This window comes from Oxyura jamaicensis, chromosome 5, assembly GCF_011077185.1.
Source record: "Oxyura jamaicensis isolate SHBP4307 breed ruddy duck chromosome 5, BPBGC_Ojam_1.0, whole genome shotgun sequence".
Lineage (NCBI taxonomy): Eukaryota > Metazoa > Chordata > Aves > Anseriformes > Anatidae > Oxyura > Oxyura jamaicensis.
This window is the reverse complement of record NC_048897.1, coordinates 54558570-54585727: the sequence shown is the minus strand read 5'-3', so window position 1 is coordinate 54585727 and position 27158 is coordinate 54558570.

Here is a 27158-nt window from a genome sequence, read left to right as displayed (position 1 = left end):
AGTATACTTTCAAAAGCCAATTTAAAGAGAAGGATAGTACTCACTTTCCCAACATTTCTGCAACAACTGGGGCAAAAAAGGCTGAACCAGGGATGTCTCTGTCATCCCCTCTAGGATTTAGCGACTTCATACAGTTATGGGTCAAATACCACAGCTTCAACACAAGACAGACAAGGCACTCGAAGGTCACATTTCTGTCTGTGTACCTAGTTCTGCTGGAAAGACCCCCCAGCCACTCAATTCCAAGCAACGTTGCCACGGCCAGTGCTTACCGGGAGTTTTGCTTTCTCTCTCTGCTCAGTACGGGCCCGAGCCTCTTTAATTGCACGCTGTTCAAGCAAAGCTCTTGGGACGTAACCCACAGACAGACAGACAGACAGAAAGTGCCTCTCACGTCTGTATTGAACGACCACAACCAGCACTCTGGAAAGTCCGCAAGCACCGGTTTATTTCTAGGACAATTCTGAGAGCTGAGGCGGGACAAAGTTTAGCCTCCAGTAGCAAAGACTGACCAACGAGACAGAGCTTGACAGGCCGATTCATTCTAGGTCTAAGAAGCTACTACAAGTTGGCAGGCATTACATGTCTTTCCTTTGTGCTTCCCGGCTCCGAGCGGTTCACGCTTCTGCAAATTCGATTAAGCCTTTGAGCCTGGGCTGCAGGAAGTTTACGAGCACGCCTCAATTTCACCCAAAGGTCGCTGTGACCTGGGAAGTCGGGATGGACGGGCTGCTCTTTCTCCTGGGATACCTGTGACCGCAGCACACCAGCTGCAGCTTTCCTCGGTCTACTGCTGCACCACCTTCGCTCGGCAATAAACCCCACAGAGGTCCTAGGGCGGGGAGCTGTTTCTTCCCTGGTGAACCGCAGAGAAAGGAGAGAGCCGGCTGCCAGAACGCAGGGAGAGGAAAACCCCCGAAGCGCAGCCCAACGATCGAGCGCAGCAAGGACCCGCGCCCGGCCGCCGCACCCCCACCCCTCCCGGCCCGACGCTCCGGGGAGGCCTCCCCGAAGGCTCTCGCTCGCCTCACCGCCGGCAGCCGCGCTCGCAGCCAGCGGCAACCTGCGCCTCCCGGCCCCGGCTCGGGGAAAGACCGGCCGCGCACCCCGGAGCACACGTGGCCGCCGGCACCACAGAACTACAGCTCCCAGCACGCCTCGGGACGGAGCAGTCCAGCCAACCCGGGGGGGCAAGCGCACACGTCGTGCCGCCGCCGCCGCCGCCCTCTCAGCGCCCCCCCTCCCCCTTCCCCGCCCGCCGCCTCCCGCCGCTCCGCCGCCCTCTCCCCCAGCCCCCCGAAGCCCCGCACAGTGCGGACCCCGCCGCACGCCCGCTCCGGCGCAGCACCGCCCCCGCCCCGCATGAGGGCCATTTCCGCAGAAGCCGCCAACTGTGTAGCGCCCCGACCGGCCGCTTTTTTTTTTTTTTTCTCCTTAAATATATTATTTTGAAAGAATGCTGCTCTTTCCCCATCTACCCCTGCTGTCTAATTCAGGACCACAGTCAGCTTTGCTAAAAGCCCAGAAATTTCTGAAAGAGATAGTATATTCATTATAACGATCTAAAGAACAGACTCCAGTGAAGCCTACACCATATTCTGCAGCAGAACAGTGGAAGAACTGGAGATACTGTTTCTTGAAACAACTGCACTCCTCTGCTCTCCCTCACTCTTTGTTGGTTACACATCAACACCTGCTGCTCCTCAGCTGGTTGAAGAAAGATAGCCATTCTCCTTTTCATAGAATCATTAAGGTTGGAAAAGACCTCAAAGATCACCTGGTCCAACCACCCCCCTACCACCAATGACACCACTAAACCATGTTCCTAAGCACCACGTCCGACCTTTCCTTGAACACCCCTAGGGATGGTGACTCCCTGGACAACCCGCTGCAATGCCTGACTGCTCTTTCTGAGAAGAAATGTGTCCTCATTTCCAAACTAAACCTCCCCAGGGCACAACTTGAGGCCATGCCCTCTAGTACTATCACTAGTTACCTGTGAGAGGAGGCCGACTCCCAGCTCCCCACACCTTCCATGAGCAATGAGGTCTCCCCTGAGCCTCCTCTTCTCCAGACCAAACAACCCCAGTTCCCTCAGCCGCTCCTCACAGGACTTGTGCTCCAGGCCCTTCACTGCTTTGTAGCCCTTCTCTGGACATGATCCAGGGCCTCAATGTCATTCCTGTAGTGAGGGGCCCAAAACTAAACACAGTACTCCAGGTGTGGCCTCACCAGAGCAGAGTACAGGGGAACGATCACCTCCCTGGTCCTGCTGGCTGCACTATTCCTGATACAAGGCAGGATGCTGTTGGTCTTCTTTTACCCCCCCGTGTCTTCTTTCCAAATGTGACTAGGCTGAGTTTTATGAATTACAGGTAATTTATATTGCAGACAATAGCACATACCAGAGCATCCAGTGAAGGGAAACACAACTTCAGTTCTTTCAATGGTTTGCAATTAAGTTCATAGAATCACAGAATGGATTGGTTGGAAGGGACCTCAAAGATCATCTAGTTCCAACCCCCCTGCCATGGGCAGGGACGCCACCCACTAGATCAGGTTGCCCAGGGCCTCATCCAACCTGGTCTCGAACACCTCCAGGGATGGGGAATCCACCACCTCTCTGGGTGACCTGTTCCAGTGCCTCACCTCTGAGTGCAGAATTTCCTCCTAACCTCTAATCTAAATCTCCCCTCTTTTATTTAAAACCATTCCCCCTTGTCCTGTCATTATCAGATTGAGCCAGGAGTCGCTCTCCGTCTGTTTTATAAATCCCCTTTAAGTACTGAAAAGCTGCAATGAGGTTACCCTGGAACCTTCTCCAGGCAGAACAACTCTCAGCCTTTCTTCATAGCAGAGGTGCTCCAGCCCCTTGATCATCTTTGTGGCCCTCCTCTGGACCCACTCTAACAGCCCCACATTCTCCTTGTGCTGGAGACCCAGACCTGGACGCAGGGCTCCAGGGGAGGCCTCAAGAGGGCAGAGCAGAGGGGCACAATCCCCTCCCTCCCCTGCTGCCCACCCCTCTGCTGGTGCAGCCCAGCATGCAGTTGGTCTCTGGGCTGCAGGCACACACTGCTGGCTTGCGTCAAGCTTTATGTCCACCAGAACCCCCAAGTCCTTCTCTGCAGGGCTGTTCCTAGTGAGTTTTTCTCCCAGTCTGTTGTCATGTCTGGGATTGCCCTCGCCCAGGTGCAGCACCCTGCTCTTGAATTTGTTGAACTTCATTAGGTTCACGTGGGTCCAATCCTCAAGCTTGTCCAGGTCCCTTTGGATGGCTTCCCTTCCTTCTGGTGGATCAACTGCACCGCTCAGCTTGGTGTCATCTGCACCAGGTTACCTTACTGCAGCTGTGCTAGGAGGTGCTAAATAGTCTAACAAGAGAGAGAATTTCTTAGGCATTTTGTCATCATTTTCCCTGCAACATAGAGCAAGCACATGCAAAATTAGATAATGAGACCTGGAGGTGGCCTGATGAGAAGGATCTGAAGTTGTTGGTAGATGAGAAGCTCAAGATGAGCTGGCAATGTGCACGTGCAGCCCATTAAGCCAACCATATCCTAGGTTGCATCAAAAGTAGTGTGGCTAGCAGATCAAGGGAGGGGATTGTCCCCCTCTGCTCTGCTCTTGTGAGACCCATCTAGATCTCTGTGTTCAGCTCTGGGGCCCCAGCACAAGAAGGACACAGAGGTATTAGAATGAGTCCAGAAGAGGGCCACAAAGATGATCAAGGGGCTGGATCACCTCTTCTACAAAGACAGGCTGAGGGAGTTGGGATTGTTCAGTCTGGAGAAGAGAAGGCTCTGAGGAGACCTTACAGCAGACTTCCAGTACCTAAAGGGGGCTACAGGAAAGCTGGGGAGGGACTCTTTGTCAGGGGGTGTAGTGATAGGACAAGGGGGAATGGCTTTAAACTAAAAAAGTATAGATTTAGATTAGATATAAAGAAGAAATTCCTTACTCTGTGGGTGGCAAGGCACTGGCACAGGCTGCCCAGAGAAGCTGTGGATGCCCCATCCTTCAAAGTGTTTAAGGCCAGCTTGGACGGGGCTTTGAGCAACCTCGTCTAGTGGGAAGTGTCACTGCCCATGGCAGGGGGGTTGGAACCAGATGATTTTTAAGTTCCCTTCCAATGTAAACCATTCTATGATTCCATTATTAAAATACACCAAGTTCTTTGTCATCTATACTGTGGTGACAGCTTATAATTTTACAGTTTATTTATTTATTTATTTATTTTGTTTTGTTTGATTTCTGTTTGAGTTGTTGTCAAAATTGTCTGCTCACAGGAAACAAAAACTGCTTAAGTGAAAGTACCAGACTTCATGATTTTTCTGCCAAATATTTCTGAGGAATTTTAAAGTATTTAGAACAAATGTTTAAAACCGTCATAGGGTAGAGTTGGAAGAAGAAGAGGCATCATTGTCACTTTTTATAACCTTGCAAAGAAATGAAGATTACAATTAAAATGAAGATTCAATTCACTCAAACTCATTTTCCCCTCAGTATCATTGTGATGGCTGAATTTCATTACAAACTGGGAGAAGAAAACTTTCCAGAAACAGAAAACACAATGAAACAATTTAAAAAATACATACATTTTCTCATAAGGTAGAAGGACCCTTCCTGTTTAGGTCTAACTCATATCTTTAATACATTTAAGAAGAGAGATTTGAAACCCTTCTGCCCAGGGACAGATCTTAGATGGGAGGCAGCAGGATCCTGTCCCACCTGATCTTTCCTTTGTAAAGTCTTCCTGAGTTTTTTTCCTTTGTACTGAGCACAGAATTGTGACAGATGTGCTGGCATTGAGCCCAGGACTGCAGCTGCAGAGGGAGGGTGCACGCTGAACATGGTAGCACCCCATACCTGTACAGTAGCGTTAGAGAAGAAGATATCAGCATCAGCCTAAAAACCCTGCTGGCACCAGTGCCTCTGCCTCTGTGATCCCTTCTCTCACCCACCTGTCTGTACCATTTGCAATGTTGCATGTGCTCAACAGCTCAGATGTTCCCAATGAGAGGTACTCTGTAGACGGTGAGCAGAGGCAGTCCATACAATTCATATGGCTAAAAGTAGATGGGGAATGCTGTCCCAGGTGTCATGTTGTCTTTAATCAATTCATCTAATTACCTTTCATGAGGAGAACAAAACTGCAGATACACGATCAGAGGCTGCATCCATATGTCACTGACCCCAGCCTCCAATGTGCTAGGCTCCCATGCTTATATCCTATCCCATGCGAGGATGAATGTCAAGTCGCATGGCATGCCCTTGTGCCAGAGTGGTTTCCCGTGGGGAGCCACAGGGGCTACTGAGGACTGCAGAGTCAGAGCCTTGCCTACTTGCCCATGCTTGGCAGTGTTCATGGATTTTGCACTATCTGGGCTTGCTGCCCTGCGGGATAGTGATTCTGTCAGGCACAGGGGAGGCCAAGTTTCTTCCTAGAAATGAAAGATTTCCTTCTGAGAGAAGGCACAGCTGCTCTGTCACAGGGAAACAGTACACTGATCTCTCTCATCATCCTGTCATCTAGGAGAGGCAGCCCAAAATTGTCATCTTTGCCTGTAGGGTGCGGAGCTGCTCAGTCACATTTCTGAAGATTCCAGCAGTGCATGTGGGGCTAGAGGATGTAAGGGGATGTGCTCCTCCATCTGAGGAGCCTTTCTGTTGAACACCAGCCTTGGTGCGCCCTTGGGCCAAAGGTTGCATGGTCTAAAAAGTACATTTACTTAGAATAAATAGACTTCTTCATATTGGTCAAAAAGTTGGAGAGCACCTGAACTTGCTGTGTCAATTCTACAACATCCTTTCACAACACTGGGGGAAACTGTCAGACAATGTTAATAAGTATATAGGGAGTACTACAAGTTACAAGGTAAATTTATATTGAACAGAAATCCTGCTGAGATAAGGCAAAATAAGAGGAGACTGCTCCTCAAGCCAATATCCATTGTTAGGAAGGTGGAGTGTAAAAATACAGGCCTTGCCTAAAAAATAGGTGCCAGCTACCAGATTCCTGTGTGACATACATAGGTAGTAATTATTTGAGCTAGAGAATCTGGCAGCAGCAGAAATTGTCTTGACACCAAAAGTGAAATGTAAATAAAAGACACATTTTTATTTATTTATTATTATTATTTTTTTCTCTGCACTTGTCTTCAAATAGTATACAGTTATGCTTGGAATTTTGATAGAATAAACTTCTAATATTTCTATTGTAAGGTTTGTTTGATCTGGAGTGATTTCAGAGAGAATGGGAAACATGGGGATCTTATTCCCCACAGGATAGTTTTACAACAGAGCTCTCCACGCAGGAGAGCCTCTACTTAGAAGCAGCTCCCAAGAAAACGAGGACAGCTCTCATTTCTTGCTTCTTGCTTTCTTGCTTTCAAGCATCTCTTGTCATTGAACAAGCCAAACTTGGACCCAGCCAGCTAAACCCTTAGAAGGGGAGAATGCCTGGGGCTGGATCAGGGTATGAGAATGCCTGGGGCTGGATCAGGGTATGAGAGGTAGGATGTAATTTCATCTGGAGTCAGTTCATCTTCAGGAGACTGAGTGTTTGCTGTTCTTGCTAAAGTCTAATCTTTTTCGTAATGTGAATCAGGAAAGAGAAAAGTCAGGAAGCTGTGATGGCTGTGCCACAGCACATATGTTTTCAAAGTGACAAAAACTGAGCTGCTCTTGAGGACTGTTCTGCTGCTCCTGTATGTTAGAAGATACCAGATTTATCATTTCAATGACAATTCCAGAAAATTTCACCAAATGACTTTAAAAATCACTGGAAAAGCTACAAAATATATATATATATATTCATTATACTCTAATTAATACAAATGCTGAACCACCACAGCACATCTGTGGTATGTCCAGGGAGAGGTCAATCTATCAGAAAAGTGTTAATTCTTGTTATTTTTGTAAGATTCTTAGATTTTAGGTTGGTTAGGGATAAAGTACTTGCAGCATTTTCTGATACAAAAGCAAGAACATTAAGCGAAGCTAGTAGGAGCTGTGCGTTGGAACAAATCACTGAAGGAAACATTCAGTTATCCCAGTTCAGCTCTGCATGCCAGGATATTCTGAAATCTGGCATTTAATCTGGGCAAATCAGGTACATTCTCCCTTTATGGGGAGAAAACTGTATGCTGCAGTTCCTCACAGGCACCTGACCGGTTTTGCTGGGCTTCTACAGTATGGATGATCTGTACCTGCAGTAGCTCCAAGTGCCTGTCTCTGGAAGTGCCTGCACAGACAAAGATCATGATGCCTTGCCTGTCATGAGTGCTTACTTCAGCTTCTGGCTTCCTGGGTTAGGAGTCACTGGGAGAAAAGTATGTGTTGGCAGTCAGCTTCTTGTGTAATTCATACACAACTCAGCTTCACGCACCTTTAATATTTTGTCACTTTCATTCTGCAGGTTGAAAGATCCTTTAAGAAACTGCATCTAAGCTGCAGCAGCCCAGAACTGTACCAAAGGGCATTTTATCTCCATACTGATGCTCTGAGTTTGCAGTTTTACTTGAGATAGTCTTCTGCAGATCTAACTTTGAAGTATTTTTGATGCCCACTGGGGTCTTCTTGTGTGAAGATCACTGTCTGCTTCCTTCTTTATCCATACCTTCCCATTCCTTGTGTTGCAGATTTTTATTATTATTTTTAATCAAATGGCTTTTCTTAAAAACAAACAACAACAACAACAACAACAAAACCTCTAATTCTCTATGATAGAGAAACAGCTGTTTTCATTTGCTGAGTTCTGACTACTTGGATTTGTTTCCGTACATATTTAAATACAGCTATGCAATTATTTTTCAGTGTCCTTGACAGATAGAATGTGATTATTTAAATTGTATCCTCTGTATACACTTCTTCATCATCTTTATTCTGTTTTAACAATCCGAAAGGTTACTGGAATTTATTCTACTTTGTGCTTATCTACCTAATTTCTGAGCACGGTGATTGTGATGGGAACTCCTGGTGACTGCGTGCTACACCCTGATGAAAATGTGAGACAGGAGCTAATGGAGGTATGTCCTTTTACAGTGCTTTCATTATTTTCCTTCTTTTTCTAACTGTTGTTGAATCTTTAGAAATGCTCTGAAGACCATCAATGCCAAGTTTTAATGAATTTTAATAGTGTTTGAGACGTGTGTCTATATAATAGAAAATCAAGTATATGTCCAATGAATTTTGAGTGTGCAATTTCTCAGAAAAGTCTCAAAACCCTCAATCTTTCTCTTCTTTCATACCTGAAGTAGTCATTTTGTAACTGGATATTGATAGTCTTCTCATTTTTTAAGCCTGTAGAAAATTATAACAGTTTCTTATTTCTGCTAACCTTCCGTGAGTTGTTTCCATGTATGTGGAGAAAAAATATCTGAAGAACAGTCATTCCTATTCTGTAAATTGTCATGTCCTATAAAGGGAAATCCTCTTGAAGGAAAGCCAGAGGAGCTCCGTGTTTGTCTCTTTTGCACCACTCAACCAGCTAGTATTGTTGTGTTTAGGAAGCAAACAGATACTGCCTCAATTGAATCCCAATGCACTGGTCATTGGACTCTTAATTAAGAACAAGAGGCATTCAGCATGTTTTCAAGCACAGCAAAATTTATTGTTTGTATTTAGTTGCATAATGTATTACAAGATGTTGTATTATGTGTGCATAGGAAGGCTTATAAAGAGCTTTTATATTTTATACTTAAAGAGCACAAATAAAATAATTGAACACAAGGGGCTTTGTATAACAGAATAAACACTGGTAGAAATATAAGAAAATAAAGTTTCTTCTTTTCATGTACTTGTTCACAGAAATAATTATTAAAGGCATATCAGATCTGAGCTTGTGAAGATGTCAGCCTAGTGTGTGTGTTAACCACTGCTGCAGGAGAAGATGGCAGCATTTCATGATTACTTACATTTCATTATGACTGGCAGCATCCAAAGGATCATTCCGGTGTACTCCTGATTTTCAGGAAACCCATACACAGAGGCAGTGCCCAACCACTTTTGAAGTTTGGGACCTTCTCTCCATGTGAATTTCCCATTCGCGTTATGAATCACCTTCCTAGGTGACTGCCTAGCTTTGGAAGAAATGTTTGTCTAGCATCTCCAAGGGATGAATAATAATTTTGAACAGCTGGTTCTTCTTCCAACAATTGAGAATTCTCTTTGTCATAGTGTACTGCTGTTTTCATTCAAAAACCAGATATTTTTTTCCTATTTGTGGTCACTTGTACTATAACATTTTCAAGACATAAACAGTATCTTATTTGGAAATACTGTTGCTCAAGCTGTTACAAAATTAAATAGAAATATTTCATGTATTTCTATGTCTGAGCATCCTTCAGTGCCAAAACATGTCTACACTCTGTCCCACAAACCAATGATTTAAATTGGGTATGTTTGTTTATTTTAAAGGAGATGAACAGTATCATCTGGTCACAAAGCATCTGCTTTCCTTGCACCAGAAATTTAAACAAGATTCACAGAGCAAATGAAATATTAAAAGTGCACTAATTGCTATCGTGGCTGCAGAGCAGAGGCATATCTTGGTCTCCCTGCAACATTTGCAGCCTCCTCCTGACTGGGATGTCCCAATGGTCTATGGTGTGACAGAGGCTGTGGATTCATATTAAATGACCAATAACTGGGTTAAAATTAAATTGAACTACAATAAAACTCATAAAACCAATAAATATGTCATTAAGGAAATTCAGGATCAGATTTAGGACGGCAAGCTACTATAGGTTTAGGAGGTTTGTGACCAGATGAAACAGCTCAAGCAAATATCTTCAGGAATAGCTCTAAAAAAAGTGATGGGGGAGATGGTGCTGAGGTACTGCATATTTCTTGACTCAGATAAGCTATTGCAATTTTCTTAATAGTTTAAGAGACTGTGGTAAATTCATTTCCAGTGCACAGGCATAGCATGGGTGGAGAGCATCATTAGTACCTGAGGAAATCTCCTTGGGACTTGAGGAGGACCAGAGAAGCATGTCTCAGGGATGCCCGGGGCTGTGGACTGCTCTGTGTCCGAGCTGTTATCATGGAGCAGACTTGGCAGAAAATATGGGCAGCTCCTACTTTCTCAACATAACTGAATCCCAAGCTCCCTGGTGTGCAGAGAAGCACTGTTGTCATCCATGGCCATGTAAGAGGCTGCTGATGGGCTTGACAGCAAGCATGCAGGGTCAGGCATGCAATGTGACTGCATGCTGTGAAATGCACCTCTGTGTTTGAAGAATTAGAAGGGGGAATCTAAATTTATTGAATCTTTGTTCCTCTATTTGCAAGGCTTGGTGGGTCTGATCATGACTCTGTGGAAGGGAGGGGGCAGATTCAAGCTCTTTTTAATGACTATCTTTTTTTTTTTTTTTTTTTTGTCAGTAAAATAAAAATGGCCATGGTGACAGCCCAGTGTTCCTTCAACAATCTGTCCTTTGCCTCCTGCTCTGCTGATGTCCCTCTCTTCCCTCAAGCTTCAGGCAGGAAAATCCATGGGTGCTACAAGGTTATCACATCTGACACCCATAAATGCCCATCACTTGTGCTGAGGCCAGCGCGCCTTTTCACTGAAATGCAGCTCCTCAGGTTGTGGCTAGTGGTAAAGGGACTGTTGGGGGGAAGGGGGTATTAGGCTTACTCTTGGCTGACTCAGAGAAGATGCATCATGTTCCTCTCATATTGCCCACATGTTTATATTCACTGCATGCCTGTTTTATTTCTGGCTTTGAGTAGTGGAATGGGGGATTTTTTTTTTCTTTTTTTTCTTTTGGTAGAGAACATACATAATATCAGTGAAAATGTGGTATAGAAAAGGTAGAATTCTGGGGATGCTTTGCCGCACTCTTAGATTTTAAACTGCTAATATTGAAACAGAACAGTGTAGACTGCATTATTGATATTGTTCAGGAAATTGTCAGGTGCGCTTAACCACACCACAGACCATCAAAAAATCTGATCAAAGAGTTCAGTGATGATAGTTCACCAGTAGAGTGGAATTTCACTGTACTGTACAACGACTCTCATGAAATAAATTGTTTATTAAAAAAAAACGCATCACAACAACTAATGTTATATGCATAACACTATTAACTAAACACAGACACAAAATGCTTTTAACTAACAAACCATTGTAGGTTTCAGAGGGGGCATCTGGTGGTTTTACCATGCTAGGCAGCTGAACACCACAACCGCTCTCTCACTCCTCCTCCTTAGATGAGGAGGGGAAGAATTAAAGGAAAGAACAACTCACGGGTTGAGGTAATTTAATTAAAGGGAAAAAATTATTAAGGAAAGATTATTATTAATTAAACAATCTAACAAAAGGGAAAAAATGAAAGGGGAAAAGGGAGGGGGAAAGGGAAAAACAAAACAAAACAAGCAAAGGCTATGTGGAAGTGCAGAGGAAAGAAATTACTTCCCACGAATGAGCGATGCTTGACCATGTCCTTGAAGCAGGGCCTCAACGCACGTAGCCGGTGTTCGGGAGGAGGACAGACGTTTTCGCAACGAGAGCCCACCCCTCCCCTCTTCTTCCTTTTTCCACCTTTTATTGCTGAGTGTGACATCATATGGTATGGAATATCCCTCTGGTTGGTTTAGGTCAGCTGCCCTGCTGATGTTTCTTTCTCACTTTTTTGCCCACCCCCTAGGAGGGTCAGAGAGAGTCCTGATGCTGTGCCAGCACTTCTCAGCAGCAGACACAACACTGGTGTGATACCACTGCTGTTCTAGCTACAAGTGCAGAGCGCAGCACTGTATGGGCTGCTGCAGGGAAAGGTAACATCCCAGCCAGACCCAGTACAGGGCATTTCTGGATTATGTCTTGTTTCATTCAGATGATCACACAGTCATAGAATCATAGAACGGCTTGGGTTGGAAGTGACCTCAAAGATCATCTAGTTCCAACCCCCCTGCCATGGGCAGGGATGCCACCCACTATATTAGGTTGCCCAGGGCCTCATCCAGCCTGGTCTTGAACACCTCCAGAAATGGGGCATCCACAGCCTCTCTGGGCAGCAGGTGCCAGCACCTCAATGCCCTCTGAGTGAAGAATTTCCTCCTAACCTCTAAGTCTCCCCTTCTTTAGATTAAAACCATTCCCCCTTGTCCTATCATTATCTGACTGAGCAAAAAATCACTCTCCGTCTTTTTTATAAGACCTATTTAGGTATATTAAAGCTGCAATAAGGTCAACTCTGAGTCTTCTCTTCTTCAGGCTGAACATCCCCAGTTCTCTCAGCCTTTATTCATAGGAGAAGATATTAATATGAACATACAGGCAGTGTTACAGTTGTTGCCTGAGGTGTGAAATCTGTGTTTGTGTTTGAAAATTAACTCTGGTTGTTTCGGGGAAAACCACAGAAAGAACTTCTGTAAGTCTTTCAAAGTGAAATAAGGATGTTGAAAAGCATGCAGAAGGACAAGCTGACAGCTCTTCTTTATAATTATTTCAGATCTGCTCTCATTTGATTTCTGGACAACCTTTCAACATTGGAGCAAATAGTCTGATGCTCTCAGCTGTTCACTCAGGAAGCAGCTTCTCAGTTGGAAATCAGTTGTGAGAAAAATCTCAATATTTTTTTTTATTATTATTATTATTATTTTTTTTCATACAGGGTCTTCCGTGAAGATATTGGGTTGTTAGGCACTGGAATAGGCTGCCCGGGGAAGTGGTTGAGTCCCCATCCCTGAAGGTCTTTAAAAGACATTTGGATGTAGAGCTTAGGGATATGGTTTAGTGGAGGACTTGTTAGCATTAGGTCAGAGGTTGGACTCGGTGATCTTGGAGGTCTCTTCCAACCTAGATTATTCTGTGATTCTGTGATTCTGTGATATTTTATTTGTGATTGCAATGGCGGTTGTCCTGCAAGCAGGAACACACAGTAAAAGCATATCATGACCTTATATTATTCCCTATTACCTGATGCTTGATTCCTCCCGTTTCCTCGTTGGCTGAGTTCTATATGCAAGGTTAGTGGACTTTCCCACTTCTATTGCAAAAATACAACTTTTCACTCAGTGAACTTCAGGAAGACACAAGTTTGTTGTTTGCTTTGTTATTTGTTTGTTTGCTTGTTTATTTATTTATTTTTCTAACTGCAGGAGCACTTCAGGTTTGGACTGTTTGTGCCAAACAACACATTTCTCAACTTCTGTCTGCTACCCTGACTTATTTCTGCTTTGTCTTAGCCTTCTCTTATGAAATTATTTTTCCTGATCTCACTCAAATACACAAAATCAAAGCACAGATTTGCTATGACTCATCTGGATTGTTATATATGTTTATCACAAATTAGAAGCCAAACTTCAAGAACATGCTAGCTGTTCCAAAAGTTACACTGTGTCTAAAACTTAGACGGAAATGGTATTACTGCTGTTTCCTTTTCTCTGGATAGTGAATAGAAGCCCTTTACTCAATCCATTAAAGAAGCAAAAGCAAAATTACTGTATAATAGAAATACATTCATTAGCACATTTGTCAGTGCTAAGTGTGCAAGAAAAGCTAGATGTCTTTAATGGTTTACCTTCTACCAGCAATAGCAGTGAAAGGGTTATGAAATACTCAATTATGGAAAAGAATCACAATGTCAAGAAGCCATGCTCCTTAGATTCTTTATGTTCATTTTTAGCTTTAAGTCTCCAGAAGGTTCATCATCATTTTTCTAGCAAAACAGACTTAAATAACTTACAAAAAGTAACTTTTCACCTAATGCAAATAAAAGTTTTTTTTTGTTGTTGTTTTTTTTTTTTTTTTTTTTTTTCATATTTTAGTTCTCAATGTTTAAAAAACAAACCAAGCATTTTGTACTTTAAAACAACAGAATTTATCTGAATTTGAGTGATTGGCTGCAGTGCAGGCAAGACCCCATTCCTGTGCTATTTATCCCTATGCTTTGAGTCATTTGTTAAAAAGAAACAGCCACGAAGTAGGGAGTGAACCAAAATACTTCTTTTCTGGTGGTTCTGGTGTTACTCGGCAGGCAGCTAAGTGCCATACAACTATTTGCTCACTCTCCCTGTCACAGTGGGATAGGGGAAAGAATCAGAAAAAAAAGGAAAAAAAAAAAAGAAGTTAAAACTCATGGATTGAGATAAAGACAGTTTAGTAGGATGGAAAAGAAGGGGAAAATAATAACAATTATTATTATTATAAAAGAATGTACAAAGCAGCAATGTACAATGCATTTTCTCACCATCTGCTGACTGATATCCAGCAAGACCCTGAGCAACGGCAGCCCCCCTTCAGCCAAATCCCTCATTCTTATTGCTCAGCATGACACCACATGGCGAGGGATATCCCTCTGGCCAGTTTGGGTCACCTGTCCTGGCTGTGTCCCCTCCCAATTTCATGTGCACTTCCAGCCTCCTTGCTGGCAAGGCAGTATAAGAAGCTGCAAAATCCTTGACTTAGTGCAAGTACAGCTCTGCAACAACTAAACGGTCAGTTTGTTATCAGTACTATTCTCACGATAAATCTGAAACACAGCACCCTACCAGGTACTTGGAAGAAAATTAACCCCATGCCAGCTGAAACCAGGACACTGATACATATTTTGTAGGACTGCAACTTCTGGATGATAGTTACTACTGTCCAGAGTAAAGAATCTAGAGATTGTTTTTGTTTCTATAAGAAAAAGAAAGGGCATGCATCAAAAGTGTGAAAACTCATGAAAGCTCTGTTGCATTGCACCTTGTGTTAGCACAGGTTGGTATGACAGTGCATACAATCAAAAAACTAAATATTTTAAAAGCTTAATTAAAAATTCACCTTCAAGTGTTATTTGGCTGGGAATGAAAAGCTTACTACCTAAGCTTCTGTTTTCTACGTATGTCTCCGAAGAGGCTGGAAATGTCAAAAGAAGCTGTGCAAGTAACCATTAGGTAGTTTATGACATTAACCTATTCAGTACACTTCTAGCCTAAAAGTCACCTATACAAAACAAGACAAAATGACATAACATTCTTTCTGCCCACATATAACACGGAGATGCTCCCAGAAATGCAGTTAGGGATGACAGAAGCTGAAGTTCAGAACAGAGCTCATGTCCTCCTGTCAGGCCAGAGGAAAGAGGAACATTGCAGTGTGCCCTAGACTGGCCAGAAACACCTGTCCTTGCAGCTGAACATGATTCATACAAACTGTCTAGAAAAGGTACCATTCATCATATATTAGTGTGCTGTCCTTCCCTAGCCACATCTGCTGTCCTGACTGGGACTTTGGATGAACCCAGGTCACTGCCACAAATGTCTTCACATGAAAACAGTGCATTGACACATGCACAGACGAGAGGAGATTTGGAGGGGTAACCTGCAGCTGCCAGGACAGGCTTCTCCCTGTTAATTACAGGAACGGTTTGATTTGCTGGTCACTGTAGCAACCTGTACAACTCTTCCTGCTCTACCCACGGGGACACAGCCTGGTCACTCCTGAGTGTTCATATGATAAAGACAGGAGGTGTGTCTCATTGCAAAGAGTAAAAAATGGACAGTTAATTAGCCCTTATAATACAAATATGAGAAAAACAAAAACAAAAACAAAAACATTAAATTTACATAGAGTGGATAGAATTTCAAGCAAAATGCACAATATGTAAATTACAGTTACAATAACTTTATCTTATAGATTTTTTTTTTATTTTTTTTTGTAATTTAGACATTTAAGTACTCAAAATATAATTAATTATATCTGTATTTTAAGCCCTGCTTTGGATGACAATAAAAATCACTGGGAGGTCCCACTTCCTAATGAATACTGCACTATATAAATAAATATTATATAAATAAATACTATATAAATAAATGCCTGCACTGTCAGATTAAGCACTGTCAATATGAAATTTCAAGGCTAATATCACAGTTATAAAGACCTTAGAATTTAAGAATTAAATTCTGTCATTAACGTTCGTGGACTGACATGCATTATTCTGCACTATATCATCATCATACTGTATAAATATACATAGATAAATACCTTGATTTTTACCAGTGACAACGATAAGTATTTCTGAATTATTCAAGTAGGTTTATTATCTATATTCGTGATATCCAATTAACATTTACTTCAAAATGAATTATTTTTCATAATTAATGTATTCATAAATATCATGTTGTTTGCACAAGTGTTCACTTTACTTCTTTAAAATAGGAAAATTAGATTGAATTTTCATTAACATGAAATAAATAAAAGAGCTGAAACAGTTTGACAGAAATCCAGCCTTACAGATGTCCTGACCCTGTCACAGCAGGTCAGAAATGAGAACTACTACTGTCAGCTGCAGATAGATGGGTCAGGTTTCCCATTGTGTCTCACATGCAGTGAATAGCCCCATTGTAATTATTGCAAATCCACCCGAACTTAATGTATGCACAGGAGAAATACTGCAGGAGGAGGCCTACAGCAAACAGGAGGAGGCTGGGTTGTGGTGACAGCATGTGCTGAATAAGAGGTCGGGATGTGGCATCCCGTTTTACTCACTGGGTGCTACTTAGTACTCAGGTAGCGTGTAAAGTGATGGAGGAACCAGGCTGCTCAACCAGGAATGCAGATTGCTTCCACAGAAGTTTCCATATGCAGGTTGGCAATGACTACAAGGGCAGTCAGTCTTCTTCTAATCTAATCTAAATTTCTTCTAATCTAATCTAAACCTACCCTCTTTTAGCTTAAAACTGTTACCCCCTATCCTACAAATACATTCTCTAATAAAGAATTCCACCCCCCCACCCTCCCCTCTTCCCTCTAGATCCCTTTTAAACACTGGAAGGCTTCAGAGCCTTCTCTTCTCCAGGATAAATAACCCCAACTCCCTCACCCTGTCTTTACAAGAGAAGTTCTCCAGCCCTTTGACATTACTAGTGGCCTGGCTGGGTTGTATCTGTTATGGATAGGGCTGAGCTCACACAATACTTTCCTGCTTGTCAAAGTAAAATGTTTGAAAGGGAACTGGGAGGAAGGTGTTGTCGGGCCCCCTCAGCAAACTCTTCATTTTTCATCAGAAAAAGGTCTCCTTTACTAAGGAGTTATCCTGAAGTCTCTAAGCAATGAACTGCAAGAATTATACTCTATCCTTTGGCTAAAGCATTGGCCTTGCAAAGAACTCATGCTGTGAGCAGCACCAGTTTTGGAGCTCAGAAGCTCCTTCTGTTGTCTTTGAGCTCATGGAAGGGGCTATTATACCTGAAGGAGGAGCGCAGGTCCTAGCAGAGCATTTTAATGGCCCAAGTGAAAACAAGCAGTGATAAGGAAATAAACATGAAAGGGTAAATGCCTGCTAATTATGAAATATGGGATTGCTTGGGAGCTCAGCCAAAGAAAAAGCCAGGCATTTGGGGCTGACGCTTGTTTTTTTTTTTTTTTTTTTTTTTTTTTTTTTTTTTCTTTGAAAGATTGCAGTCATTTCCTATGTACTAGTAAAGACAGCTCTGATGAAGAGCTTGCGTGCACTGAGCATACAAATGAGAAAGGTGCTTTGCAAGTTGTCTGCACAAGGTTTGGCCACAAACTCACTCTGGTGCTGTGCCTGTGTGCAGCAAGGCTAAACAGGCTTAGGCTACAGAGATTTCATGCTCAGATCTTTCAAAAAATAGAGGTGGGGGAAAAAAACACAAACAAACAAGTGATACATTTTCAGAGTTGTCTGGGGCAGTTTGCCTTTGCTCTGACATGATCTGACAGAAAATGAATTGGTCTGGCACCTCACTGTAGTACACCGCTTTGGGCTTTCCTGCTTATGGCACTCTGCCTGTCCAATTTGCTTTATCTTTGGAGTGATTATTAACTGTCTTAAAGAACTGTGCTGAGCTGTCTTGTTCTGATCTTAGCCTACTTCAGTTGCCTCTTTTGAAGAATGTCTCCTGTTTTGTGGTATGCCCTAGATATTCAGCAGATGAATAGCATGAGAAATGGCCGCTGTTTACCCACACTAGCAGTGGGCAGTTCCTGACTGTTCCTCTCCACAAGCTCTTTAGATTTGAGCCTGTCAGCTCTGACCATGTATTCACGCAGGGTTCCACCACATGGACTGCTCACAGAAGGCTATCTCACATGGAAAAAATGTGGAGACAAAGGTGGAGAAAAAGTGATGAGGCTGAAGTAAGAAAGTAGGGGCCCTGTGGGAGGTAGAGGGAGTGCTGATTTCACCTTCATGGGAAAAAATAGCACCCTGGCTGATGTGGGCAGGATGCTGGACAGCTATTGTGTCTTCTGATTGTAGCACTGTATAAAGCTGAGCTTTCTACATGTAATTGACTAATGAGCAGTATAGGTCAACCATATGTCTAGCACCTTAGTATTAGCAAATCCAGAATAAAATGGGGATGTTCATGTCACTGAAACAGAAATACATGTGCTGGTCAGTGCAAAGTAAAATCACTACCAGTCTTTGTTCCTCCAAGTTTTTAATGTTTTTTTTTTTTTTTATTATTATTATTTATTTATTTATTTATTTATTTATTTATTTTATTTTATTTTCTAAGTAATATGTTATTGAATTTAGTATCGTTATTTCTGTGTTTGTATCTTTTGTGTTTGACTTTTCCTTTTGTGGAATGCTGATTTCTGTATAAAGACAGCACACTGTATCCATGTTCATTTTCTGTCACTACTATAGTGCAACTATTGTTCCTTTCATTTGTGTCCTTCATTACAGCACTTCTTGCTCTTCTCTTTATTTCTTCATGGAGTGTTTTCTACTTTCCATCTTCTCTTTGCATCATTCCAAAATTCCTCCTGTTCCCATTTCTCTCATCTCTCTTCACATTCCAGATTAAAAGAAATATTAGAGAAACTTAGAAACCCAATGATGTAACATTCATTATCTTGCCATTTTTGTCAGAGAGGAATTGGAACTTCACTGTGAAGGTTTGTGTTGCCTAGCAACAAGTTTCTCACCAGTGTGGGCCTGTGATGCCGTGCTTACTAATGCAAGGCCCTTTAATGAAAAGGACCAAGTAGTAAAAATCACAGAATCACTGCATTGCTGAGGTTAGACTGCCCAGACTTCCTCTAGCAGCATCCTGCAAGGAGGCGAAAGTGCCAGACAGGAAGGTGCTTATGTCTCTTCCACTGCAAACCTTCATTCAGAGAGGGAGGCTGCAGCACCCATTGGGAGCTCATCCTCACTGGGGACACCGTCCCTCAGCATACCAAGAAGCATGCTGCTCTCTTAGTAATGTTCAGTGTAAAAAGCCCTAACATATATTTGCACTTTGGGAACAGCAGACATAACCTCTGCAAGTGGAATATTAACTGTTTACACATAGTTTGAAAGAAACTGTTTTGGCTGAGGAAGAGTTTTTGAGCAGACCTGCACTGATGGCGATGCAGAGCTACAGGCTGGGAGATGAGTGGTTGGAGAGCTGCCAGGCAGAGAAGGACCTGGGAGTGATGGTTGACAGTCGGCTGAATATGAGCCAGCAGTGTGCTCAGGTGGCCAAGAAGGCCAACAGCATCCTGGCCTGTATAAGAAACAGTGTGGCCAGCAGGGCTAGGGAGGTGATCGTCCCCCTGTACTCGGCTCTGGTGAGGCTGCACCTCGAGTACTGTGTTCAGTTTTGGGCCCCTCGCTACAAGAAGGACATGGAGGTGCTCGAGCGAGTCCAGAGAAGGGCTACGAAGCTGGTGAGGGGCCTGGAGAACAAGTCTTACGAGGAGCGGCTGAGGGAGCTGGGACTGTTCAGCCTGGAGAAGAGGAGGCTCAGGGGTGACCTTATCGCTCTCTACAGGTACCTCAAGGGAGGCTGTAGCGAGGTGGGGGTTGGTCTGTTCTCCCATGTGCCTGGTGACAGGACGAGGGGGAATGGGCTTAAGTTGCGCCAGGGGAGTTTTAGGTTGGATGTTAGGAAGAACTTCTTTACCGAAAGGGTTGTTAGACACTGGAACGGGCTGCCCAGGGAAGTGGTGGAGTCCCCATCCCTGGAGGTCTTTAAAAGACGTTTAGATGTAGAGCTTAGGGATATGGTTTAGTGGGGACTGTTAGTGTTAGGTCAGAGGTTGGACTTGATGATCTTCCAACCTAGTAATTCTGTGATTCTGTGATCCTCCCACCCCCCGAAGACAAGTTCTATGCCAAAGCCACTTCAGTAGTAGAAAGCACACCGTTGTTTTTATTGCAGATATGCCAAGTGGGGAGATACCTGTGCATCAAACCATGCACTAGTAGCAAATGTCTGCTGTAGTCCAGGCACAAAACAGTTAGAGATGGTCTGGTCCCTGGGCACTGGGCTGGGTTTCATCAGTCTTTTTCTGTCCCCTCCACAGTCCCAGTTTTACTTTGTGCGAGTAGCATTCAGTTCCCCATCTGCAACACCAGAACAACTGTCCTATTTCACCTTTGCTCTTGCCATGTGTGGGCATTTAGATACCTAAGGTATTCCCAGTCTGTACAGTCATCTGCACAGTCCCTGCTGAAATGCTTGCAGTGTCCAGCTGCTCTGGAGCTGAAAAGGAGTATAGCAGTGGTATTTGTGGCTAAGTAGCTATGAGAAATACATCCTGACTAATACATTGAGATGTGAAGTGTATAACCTTCTTCACAACTTTGCCCTGGTTACATAGCCAGTATGTTCCAGAGTGTTCTTCTGTTAATCTTATGTAAACTAAGTAGTGTCTGATCATTTTATACAGGGTCAGGATAGTGACACATGGCTGTTACACATGAAAGCAGCTTACCATTACATTCAAGCAGGAAGCAAGTTGGGAGAGAGCCACAGCAGACTGCAAAGAGCAGGAGGAGAGTGAAGCCAAGGTGTTTTTCTGTCTCCCCAGTGCATAACACACAAGCTCTGACTGGTCTGGGATCTCGACGTGGTGCTGGTCTTGTCACACGTTCTGGTGGTCAGAACAAATGACAGAGATGAAGCAGTGTTTCATAGAATCATTCATGTTGGAAAAGACCTCTAAGATCATCTAGTCCAACCTTCAACCTAGTACTAAGTCCATCACTAAACCATACAACTAAGTTCTACATTTTAGCAGAAGATTCTTGAAGACCTCCAGGGATGGTAACTCAAGCACTTCCCTGGGCAGCCTATTCCAATGCCGCACAACCCTTTCAGTAAAGAAATTTCTCCTAATATTCAACCTAAACCTCCCCTGGTGCAACTTGAGGCCATTTCCCCTTGTCTTATCACTTGGTGCTTGGGAGAAGAGCCTGATCCCCACCTTGCTAAAACCTCCTTTATGTAATTGTACAGTAAGGTCTGCCCTGAACCTTCTTTCCTCCAACCTACACAATCCCAACTCCCTCACCTGCTCCTCATAAGATTTGTTTTCTAGACCCTTCACCAGCTTTGTTGCCCTTCTTTGGACACACTCCAGCACCTCAATGTCCTTCTTGTAGTGAGGGGTCGAAACTGAACACAGGATTCAAGGTGTGGCCTCACCAGAGCCAAGTACAGAGGGACAATCACTTCCCTGCCCCTGCTGACCACACTGTTTCTTATACAGGCCAGGATGCTGTTGGCCTTCTTGGCCACCTGAGCACACTGCTGGCTCACAGTCAGCTGGCTGTTGATCAATATCCCCAGGTCTCTTTCCAACGGGAAGCTTTCCAGCCACTCTGCTCTCATCCTGTAATATAGCATGGGGTTGTTGTGCCCCAAGTGCAGGACCCAGCCTTGTTGAACATCATACAGTTGGCCTTGGCCCATCGGTCCAGCCTATCCAGATCCCTCTGCAGAGCCTTCCTACCCTCAAGCAGATCAACACTCGCATCTAACTTGTCATTTGCAAACTTACCGAGGGTGTACTCAATCCCCTTGTCCAGATCATTGATAAAGATATTGGAGAGATCGTGGCTTGTATCAGGGACAGTGTAGCCAGCAGGACCAGGGAGGTAATTGTCCCCCTGTACTCTGCTCTGGTGAGGCTGCACCTCAAGTTCTGTGTTTGGTTTTGGGCCTCTCACTACAGGAATGGCATTGAGGCCCTGGAGCATGTCCAGAGAAGGGCTACGAAGCTGATGAAGGGCCTGGAGCACAAGTCCTGTGAGGAGCGGCTGAGGGAACTGGGGTTGTTCAGTCTGGAGAAGAGGAAGCTCATGGGATACCTCATTGCTCTCTCCAAGTCCCTGAAAGGAAGTTGTGGAGAGTTGGGGGTCGGCCTCTTCTCACAAATAACTAGTGATAGGACTAGAGGACATGGCCTTAAGTTGTGCTTGGGGAGGTTTAGGTCAGAAGTTAGGAGACATTTCTTCTCAGAAACAGCAGTCAGGCATTGGGACGGGTCGCCTAGTGAGGTGGTGGAATCAACGTCCCTTGGGGTGTTCAAGGAAAGGTTGGACGTGGTGCTTTGGGACATTGTTTAGTGGGTGACATCGGTGGTAGGGGAATGGTTGGACCAGCTGATCCTGAAGGTCTTTTCCAACCTTAATGGTTCTATGATTATATGAAATGTGAAGAATAGAAAGATTATTTTGAAAACAGTTTTTTTTTTTTTTTTAATTATTATTGTTATTATTACTAGATGATCGTTAGCCTTTCAACAACAAAGATGTGGTCATGCAAAGACTGTTCTTTTCTTCCTTGTTTTATTGTCAGAGTTTCTGAAGAACCTGATCTTAGTGAATGATGCTCTCTCTTTCCAAATACTACAAGAACTCTGACTTTTGTGAAACATAATTCTATCTTCAGGAGACAGAACACACATTCCTATATTACAAGAGACCACACGCTACTTAACAGCATTATACATTTATGAACAAATTATCATATCAAATGGGAAAAGTGCATCCTACATTTAATTATAACTTAAGGTCTCACTTGAACAAACCTGTGATTGAAGCAAAGCCCAGTGCAACTTATTAGCATTTTGCAACTGCAAGTCAAGACATTTAGTCCAGTGCATTATTGTGAAAAACAATCTGCAGCCAATAACACAGACTCAGGCAAGGATATCAGTGAAGTACCATTTTTATTTGCGATTGCAATGTCAGGCACCTGTAAGCAGGAGCACACAGCAGAAGTACACCATAAACCTTACACACCCTATTACCCTACACTTGATTCCTCCCATTTTCTCATTGGCTGAATACTCCAGGTTCACAACCTACTTGACGCTTGTTACTATACCATATATGTACAATTTTATTTGACCAACCTTTAATTTCTCCTTTTCCCCCTTTTTTTTTCTTCTTTTCTCATGACTGGATGGGCCCATGAGTCATTTATTTAATCATTTATTTATTTATTCTGATTCCACAACTGCTTGTCTTGTTTTTCTTAGCCATCCTCCTTCTTTTGGGACAGTGAGACCTTCCACTGTCACTTATCTGCTTGACATAGCCCCCACTGTTATGCCTACACAATCACTTTCAAACATGCAAGGTTAGTGGAATTTTCCACTGCAAAAACACAACTTTAATTCTCACAATTTTGTAGCTTCCTTCCCTAGTGCTATCCATAATATTAGCACGGTTAAGTCTTGCCCTGATTCAGTAAATACTTCTCATTCCCCCCAGGATGTACTCCCTGTTGTGTTTCACTCAGAAAGCACCATGTCTGACAACTCAGCTGACAACTCTTGGTCAGGTGAATATGTGACAGAGCAACCATGGCCTAACTAAGCCTAGCATACAGAAAATAAATGACATGCCCCCAGGTAACATAAAATTTCCAATTTCAAACAATAACTTTTTATTGAAAGTTCAGTCTTTCTTACTGAACAGCTATAGGTAAGTGAAAGGAAGAGTAATTATTAACCTTAACTTTCTTTAAATGCAAAGCTGATGCACATATGGGGGACACTGCTCTTCACATCAATGAATACAAATACCAAGTGGGCAGGTGTTATTTGCAGGGCATTTCCATCTCTCAAGACTTGCAGGGATCTCTCAGAGTAGAGACATTAATGTTATGCATTACTGTGAAGGCCAGTTTGGGATGAAGTTTTCTCTAACCACACATGGAGATGGCTCTCCTTTGACCAGCTATAACACATGCCCTCTTCATTCCTTCATACTATTCAACATGGAATGATCATTACTCATGGAAGCACTGTTGTTTAGCTAAATAAAATAATTTCAATGAGATCTAATTAGAAATTCACAAAAAAAAAAACTTTTTTCTGAAACTGAGCTGGTCTGAATAATGAGTAAAGATGGATATTCTCTGGATACCCCCTGATAAATGAATACAAAAATACACATCTGACCATCTGGCACAAGAAATGGCTAGCTTTGTTTTATTGATACCTGCTGTATCTAAAAGCATTCTCCTGGTCCACATTTTTGTCATAGTGTTATTATTAAGGATTTGCAAAATTACTTGAAGAATTACATCGCCATATTGGAAAGGTCCTTTGCTGCCACAAATCAGCATACATCTATTCACAGAACCCACAGGCACAGATTTCTGTGGATCTCACCACAAGCACAAAATCTATTTCTGCAACTTGACTGTGCTATATGATGAGACAGTTGCTGTGTATATTTTTTAATTCCTAAACAGACTAGGCAGGTGGAGCACGAGAAGGAGCAGTGGCAGTGGAGCGGCTGGTCTCCCCATGGAGGGTGCCTTGGCCATCCAGCCCAGAGGACATAAGTAGCACAGGACTCACCTCACCTACCAAGTGAATGCTCAAACAAAGTTTGTCAGAAAGCAACCCTGTCCTGAAAACCAGAACGAAGGGTGTAGGAACACAAGCCTGGAGGTGTTTGGTTCAATGCCCTCAAATATAAAAGCCTTGCAAGTATTACCAAAAGTCAAATGTGTTCTGTTTAAAACTCAGTAGATTTTCCATGGCATCAGCATAAGGCTGCTCCAGAGGATTAGGTCCAGCCAAGACAGTTTTCAATTTGTTTTCAGGAGCTGAGAGATGTCAAGATATTTACATCTATGAAATCCATGATGACAAGCTTCTTACCCAAATTAGTAACTTTATTTTTTTTCTGGCTGTATTAATGATCCTTCTGGGAAGCCAGTCTTTATTGACCTCTTCATTATTTCTTAGTGCTGCTGCCTAACTTTCACTCTGTTTCCAGCCATTTTCATCAACATATCAATACTAAAGGTTATCTCTTCCCTCAAAAGTGGTGTTCTGCCTGTTCCACCCTTGCTGCCCATCTGAAAGTTATAAAGACGAGAATATATTTTTAAGTCTCTTAAAACAGTCATAAGTGAGTCATTCAAACTGATAGCATCACAGGGAAGCCTGGTGCCACATCAATCTGGAAACTACATGAGTACCTGAGAACAAAATATCATAATATCTGGCTCTGAAATTAATAATATTTGCTTCTTCTGCTACTCCTGCTATTGAAATATATTCAATTACATTTTTGGCAATTCTTGGATAAGGAATGGAGCAATACTTTATTTTTTTCTGAAGCAGGTTATATATTTTAAAAGCTCTCTACACATGAGTTTTCCAAAGTACAGTCGTCGTTCCTGTTGGCATTAATGTTGCAAACTAAGTAATAAGGCTTTAAGCACTAATCAAAAAATTCAGAATTGCAAGTCGGTAACAAACAACCTGAAGCCCAAATAGCTCTTAGCACTAAAAATAAATCCAGGCTTGTCTGGGATCTCTGTGGACTTTTGTAGCTTCCAGACCATAAATATTCTTCCTTTTTAGCTTTCAGATTAGTTACTGTTTATGTTGCTTCAACATCTGTGAAAGAATCTTCCCTGGCACAGGAAACTAATAGGTTTGCAGACCCTCTGGTTGGTGAGGTCTAGTGATGCCTGCAGAGCTAGCTCATCTTTAAAAAGTCATCCCAGTACCTTCTCCCAATTTATTACTGTAATGTGTTTTTAATTGAGTCCACTGAAAAAAAATATAAGTAAAACAGCAAGACATGAAAAATGCAGAAGGACAGGAAAACAGTAAACAGCAGAAATGGGAAAACAGCTGGTAGCCAGGCAGAAGGAAGATTGTACAAAGAGAGAACTACTAAGATTTAATTTAATGTTGCTAGGAATCAGTGATAGAAAAAAAAAAAAAAAACATTTCTATTTGCAATAAAATCACCAGAATCAGAGCTGATTTTGCACAGCATGGCAATGCCCAGATGTGGGGTGCTGTATCCAGGGGTTCCCCTGCAGCAGTCAGTGCTGGTGCTTGAAAAGACTAAGATCATCAAGTCCAACTATTAACCTGACCTACCGAGTCCCATCACTAAACTCTGTTCCTCAATGCCACATCCACACATCTCTTAAATACCTCCAGAGGTGGGGACCCCACCACTACTTTCCTGTGGAGCCCATTACAATTCTTGACCACCCTCTCTGTGAAGAAACTATTCCTACTGTCCAATTTAAACCTCCCCTGTTGCAACTTGATACTATTGCACTTCAAAAGTACTTCTGCTGAAATTTTCCAAAGAATAAAACTTCCATGTATGGATGTATTTTAGTTTGCTAAGGAATACTAGCTGTAGGCTAAATCCCCCAAAACCATCACTTTATGCTGATGTTTTTTCAGATAGGAATGGGTCAGCCTGGACCGTTCCCCTTGGCATCTCTTTGCTGAATTCCACACTATTGTCATAGTAATCATCCAATGACACAAAGATGAGTAGAAATACTATATAGTTTCACAAAAGTAAGCTCTAAAGAAATATTCTTTGCTCCTTGCTTTGCTATTATCTTTTGAACTGCATTTTTAACAGTTGCTCAAAGTATAACACATGACCTGCAAGAACATCACTTGTCATAAGCTGTGCAGTGCTGTTGGCAGCTAGGGCAAAAACAGACTGCTGCAGCTGTGATGTTTACTGATGGGCCAAAACATGTCCTGGAGAAAAACACCATTATTTCTTTCTCAAACAAGAGCAGGGATCCCTAAAACTGAAGACAATTTCTGAAATGCCTGTTTAATGTAAACTGTAAACAGGATTACTTGCCACTAGTTTTCGATAGCAGAATGTTTAAAGGGATTTGGTCTAAATACTGGACATAGAGATGGGGCACATTTAAGGAAGGTGTTAGTGGAATTAATGCCCAGCTCCCCATCACTGTTCAAGACTACCAAGTGTGTCATCAGTTCTGGTTTCTGGTTTTAATCTAGCTGAGGCCAATACGATGAAACTAAAACAAACTAGAAAAAAATGCACATGTAAACTAGAAAGGAATGCATTCGTCAGACTAATAAAACAGAATTATAACAAACGCTTAAGAAAAATAATCAAATTCCCCTACCCTATGTGAAAGTCAAG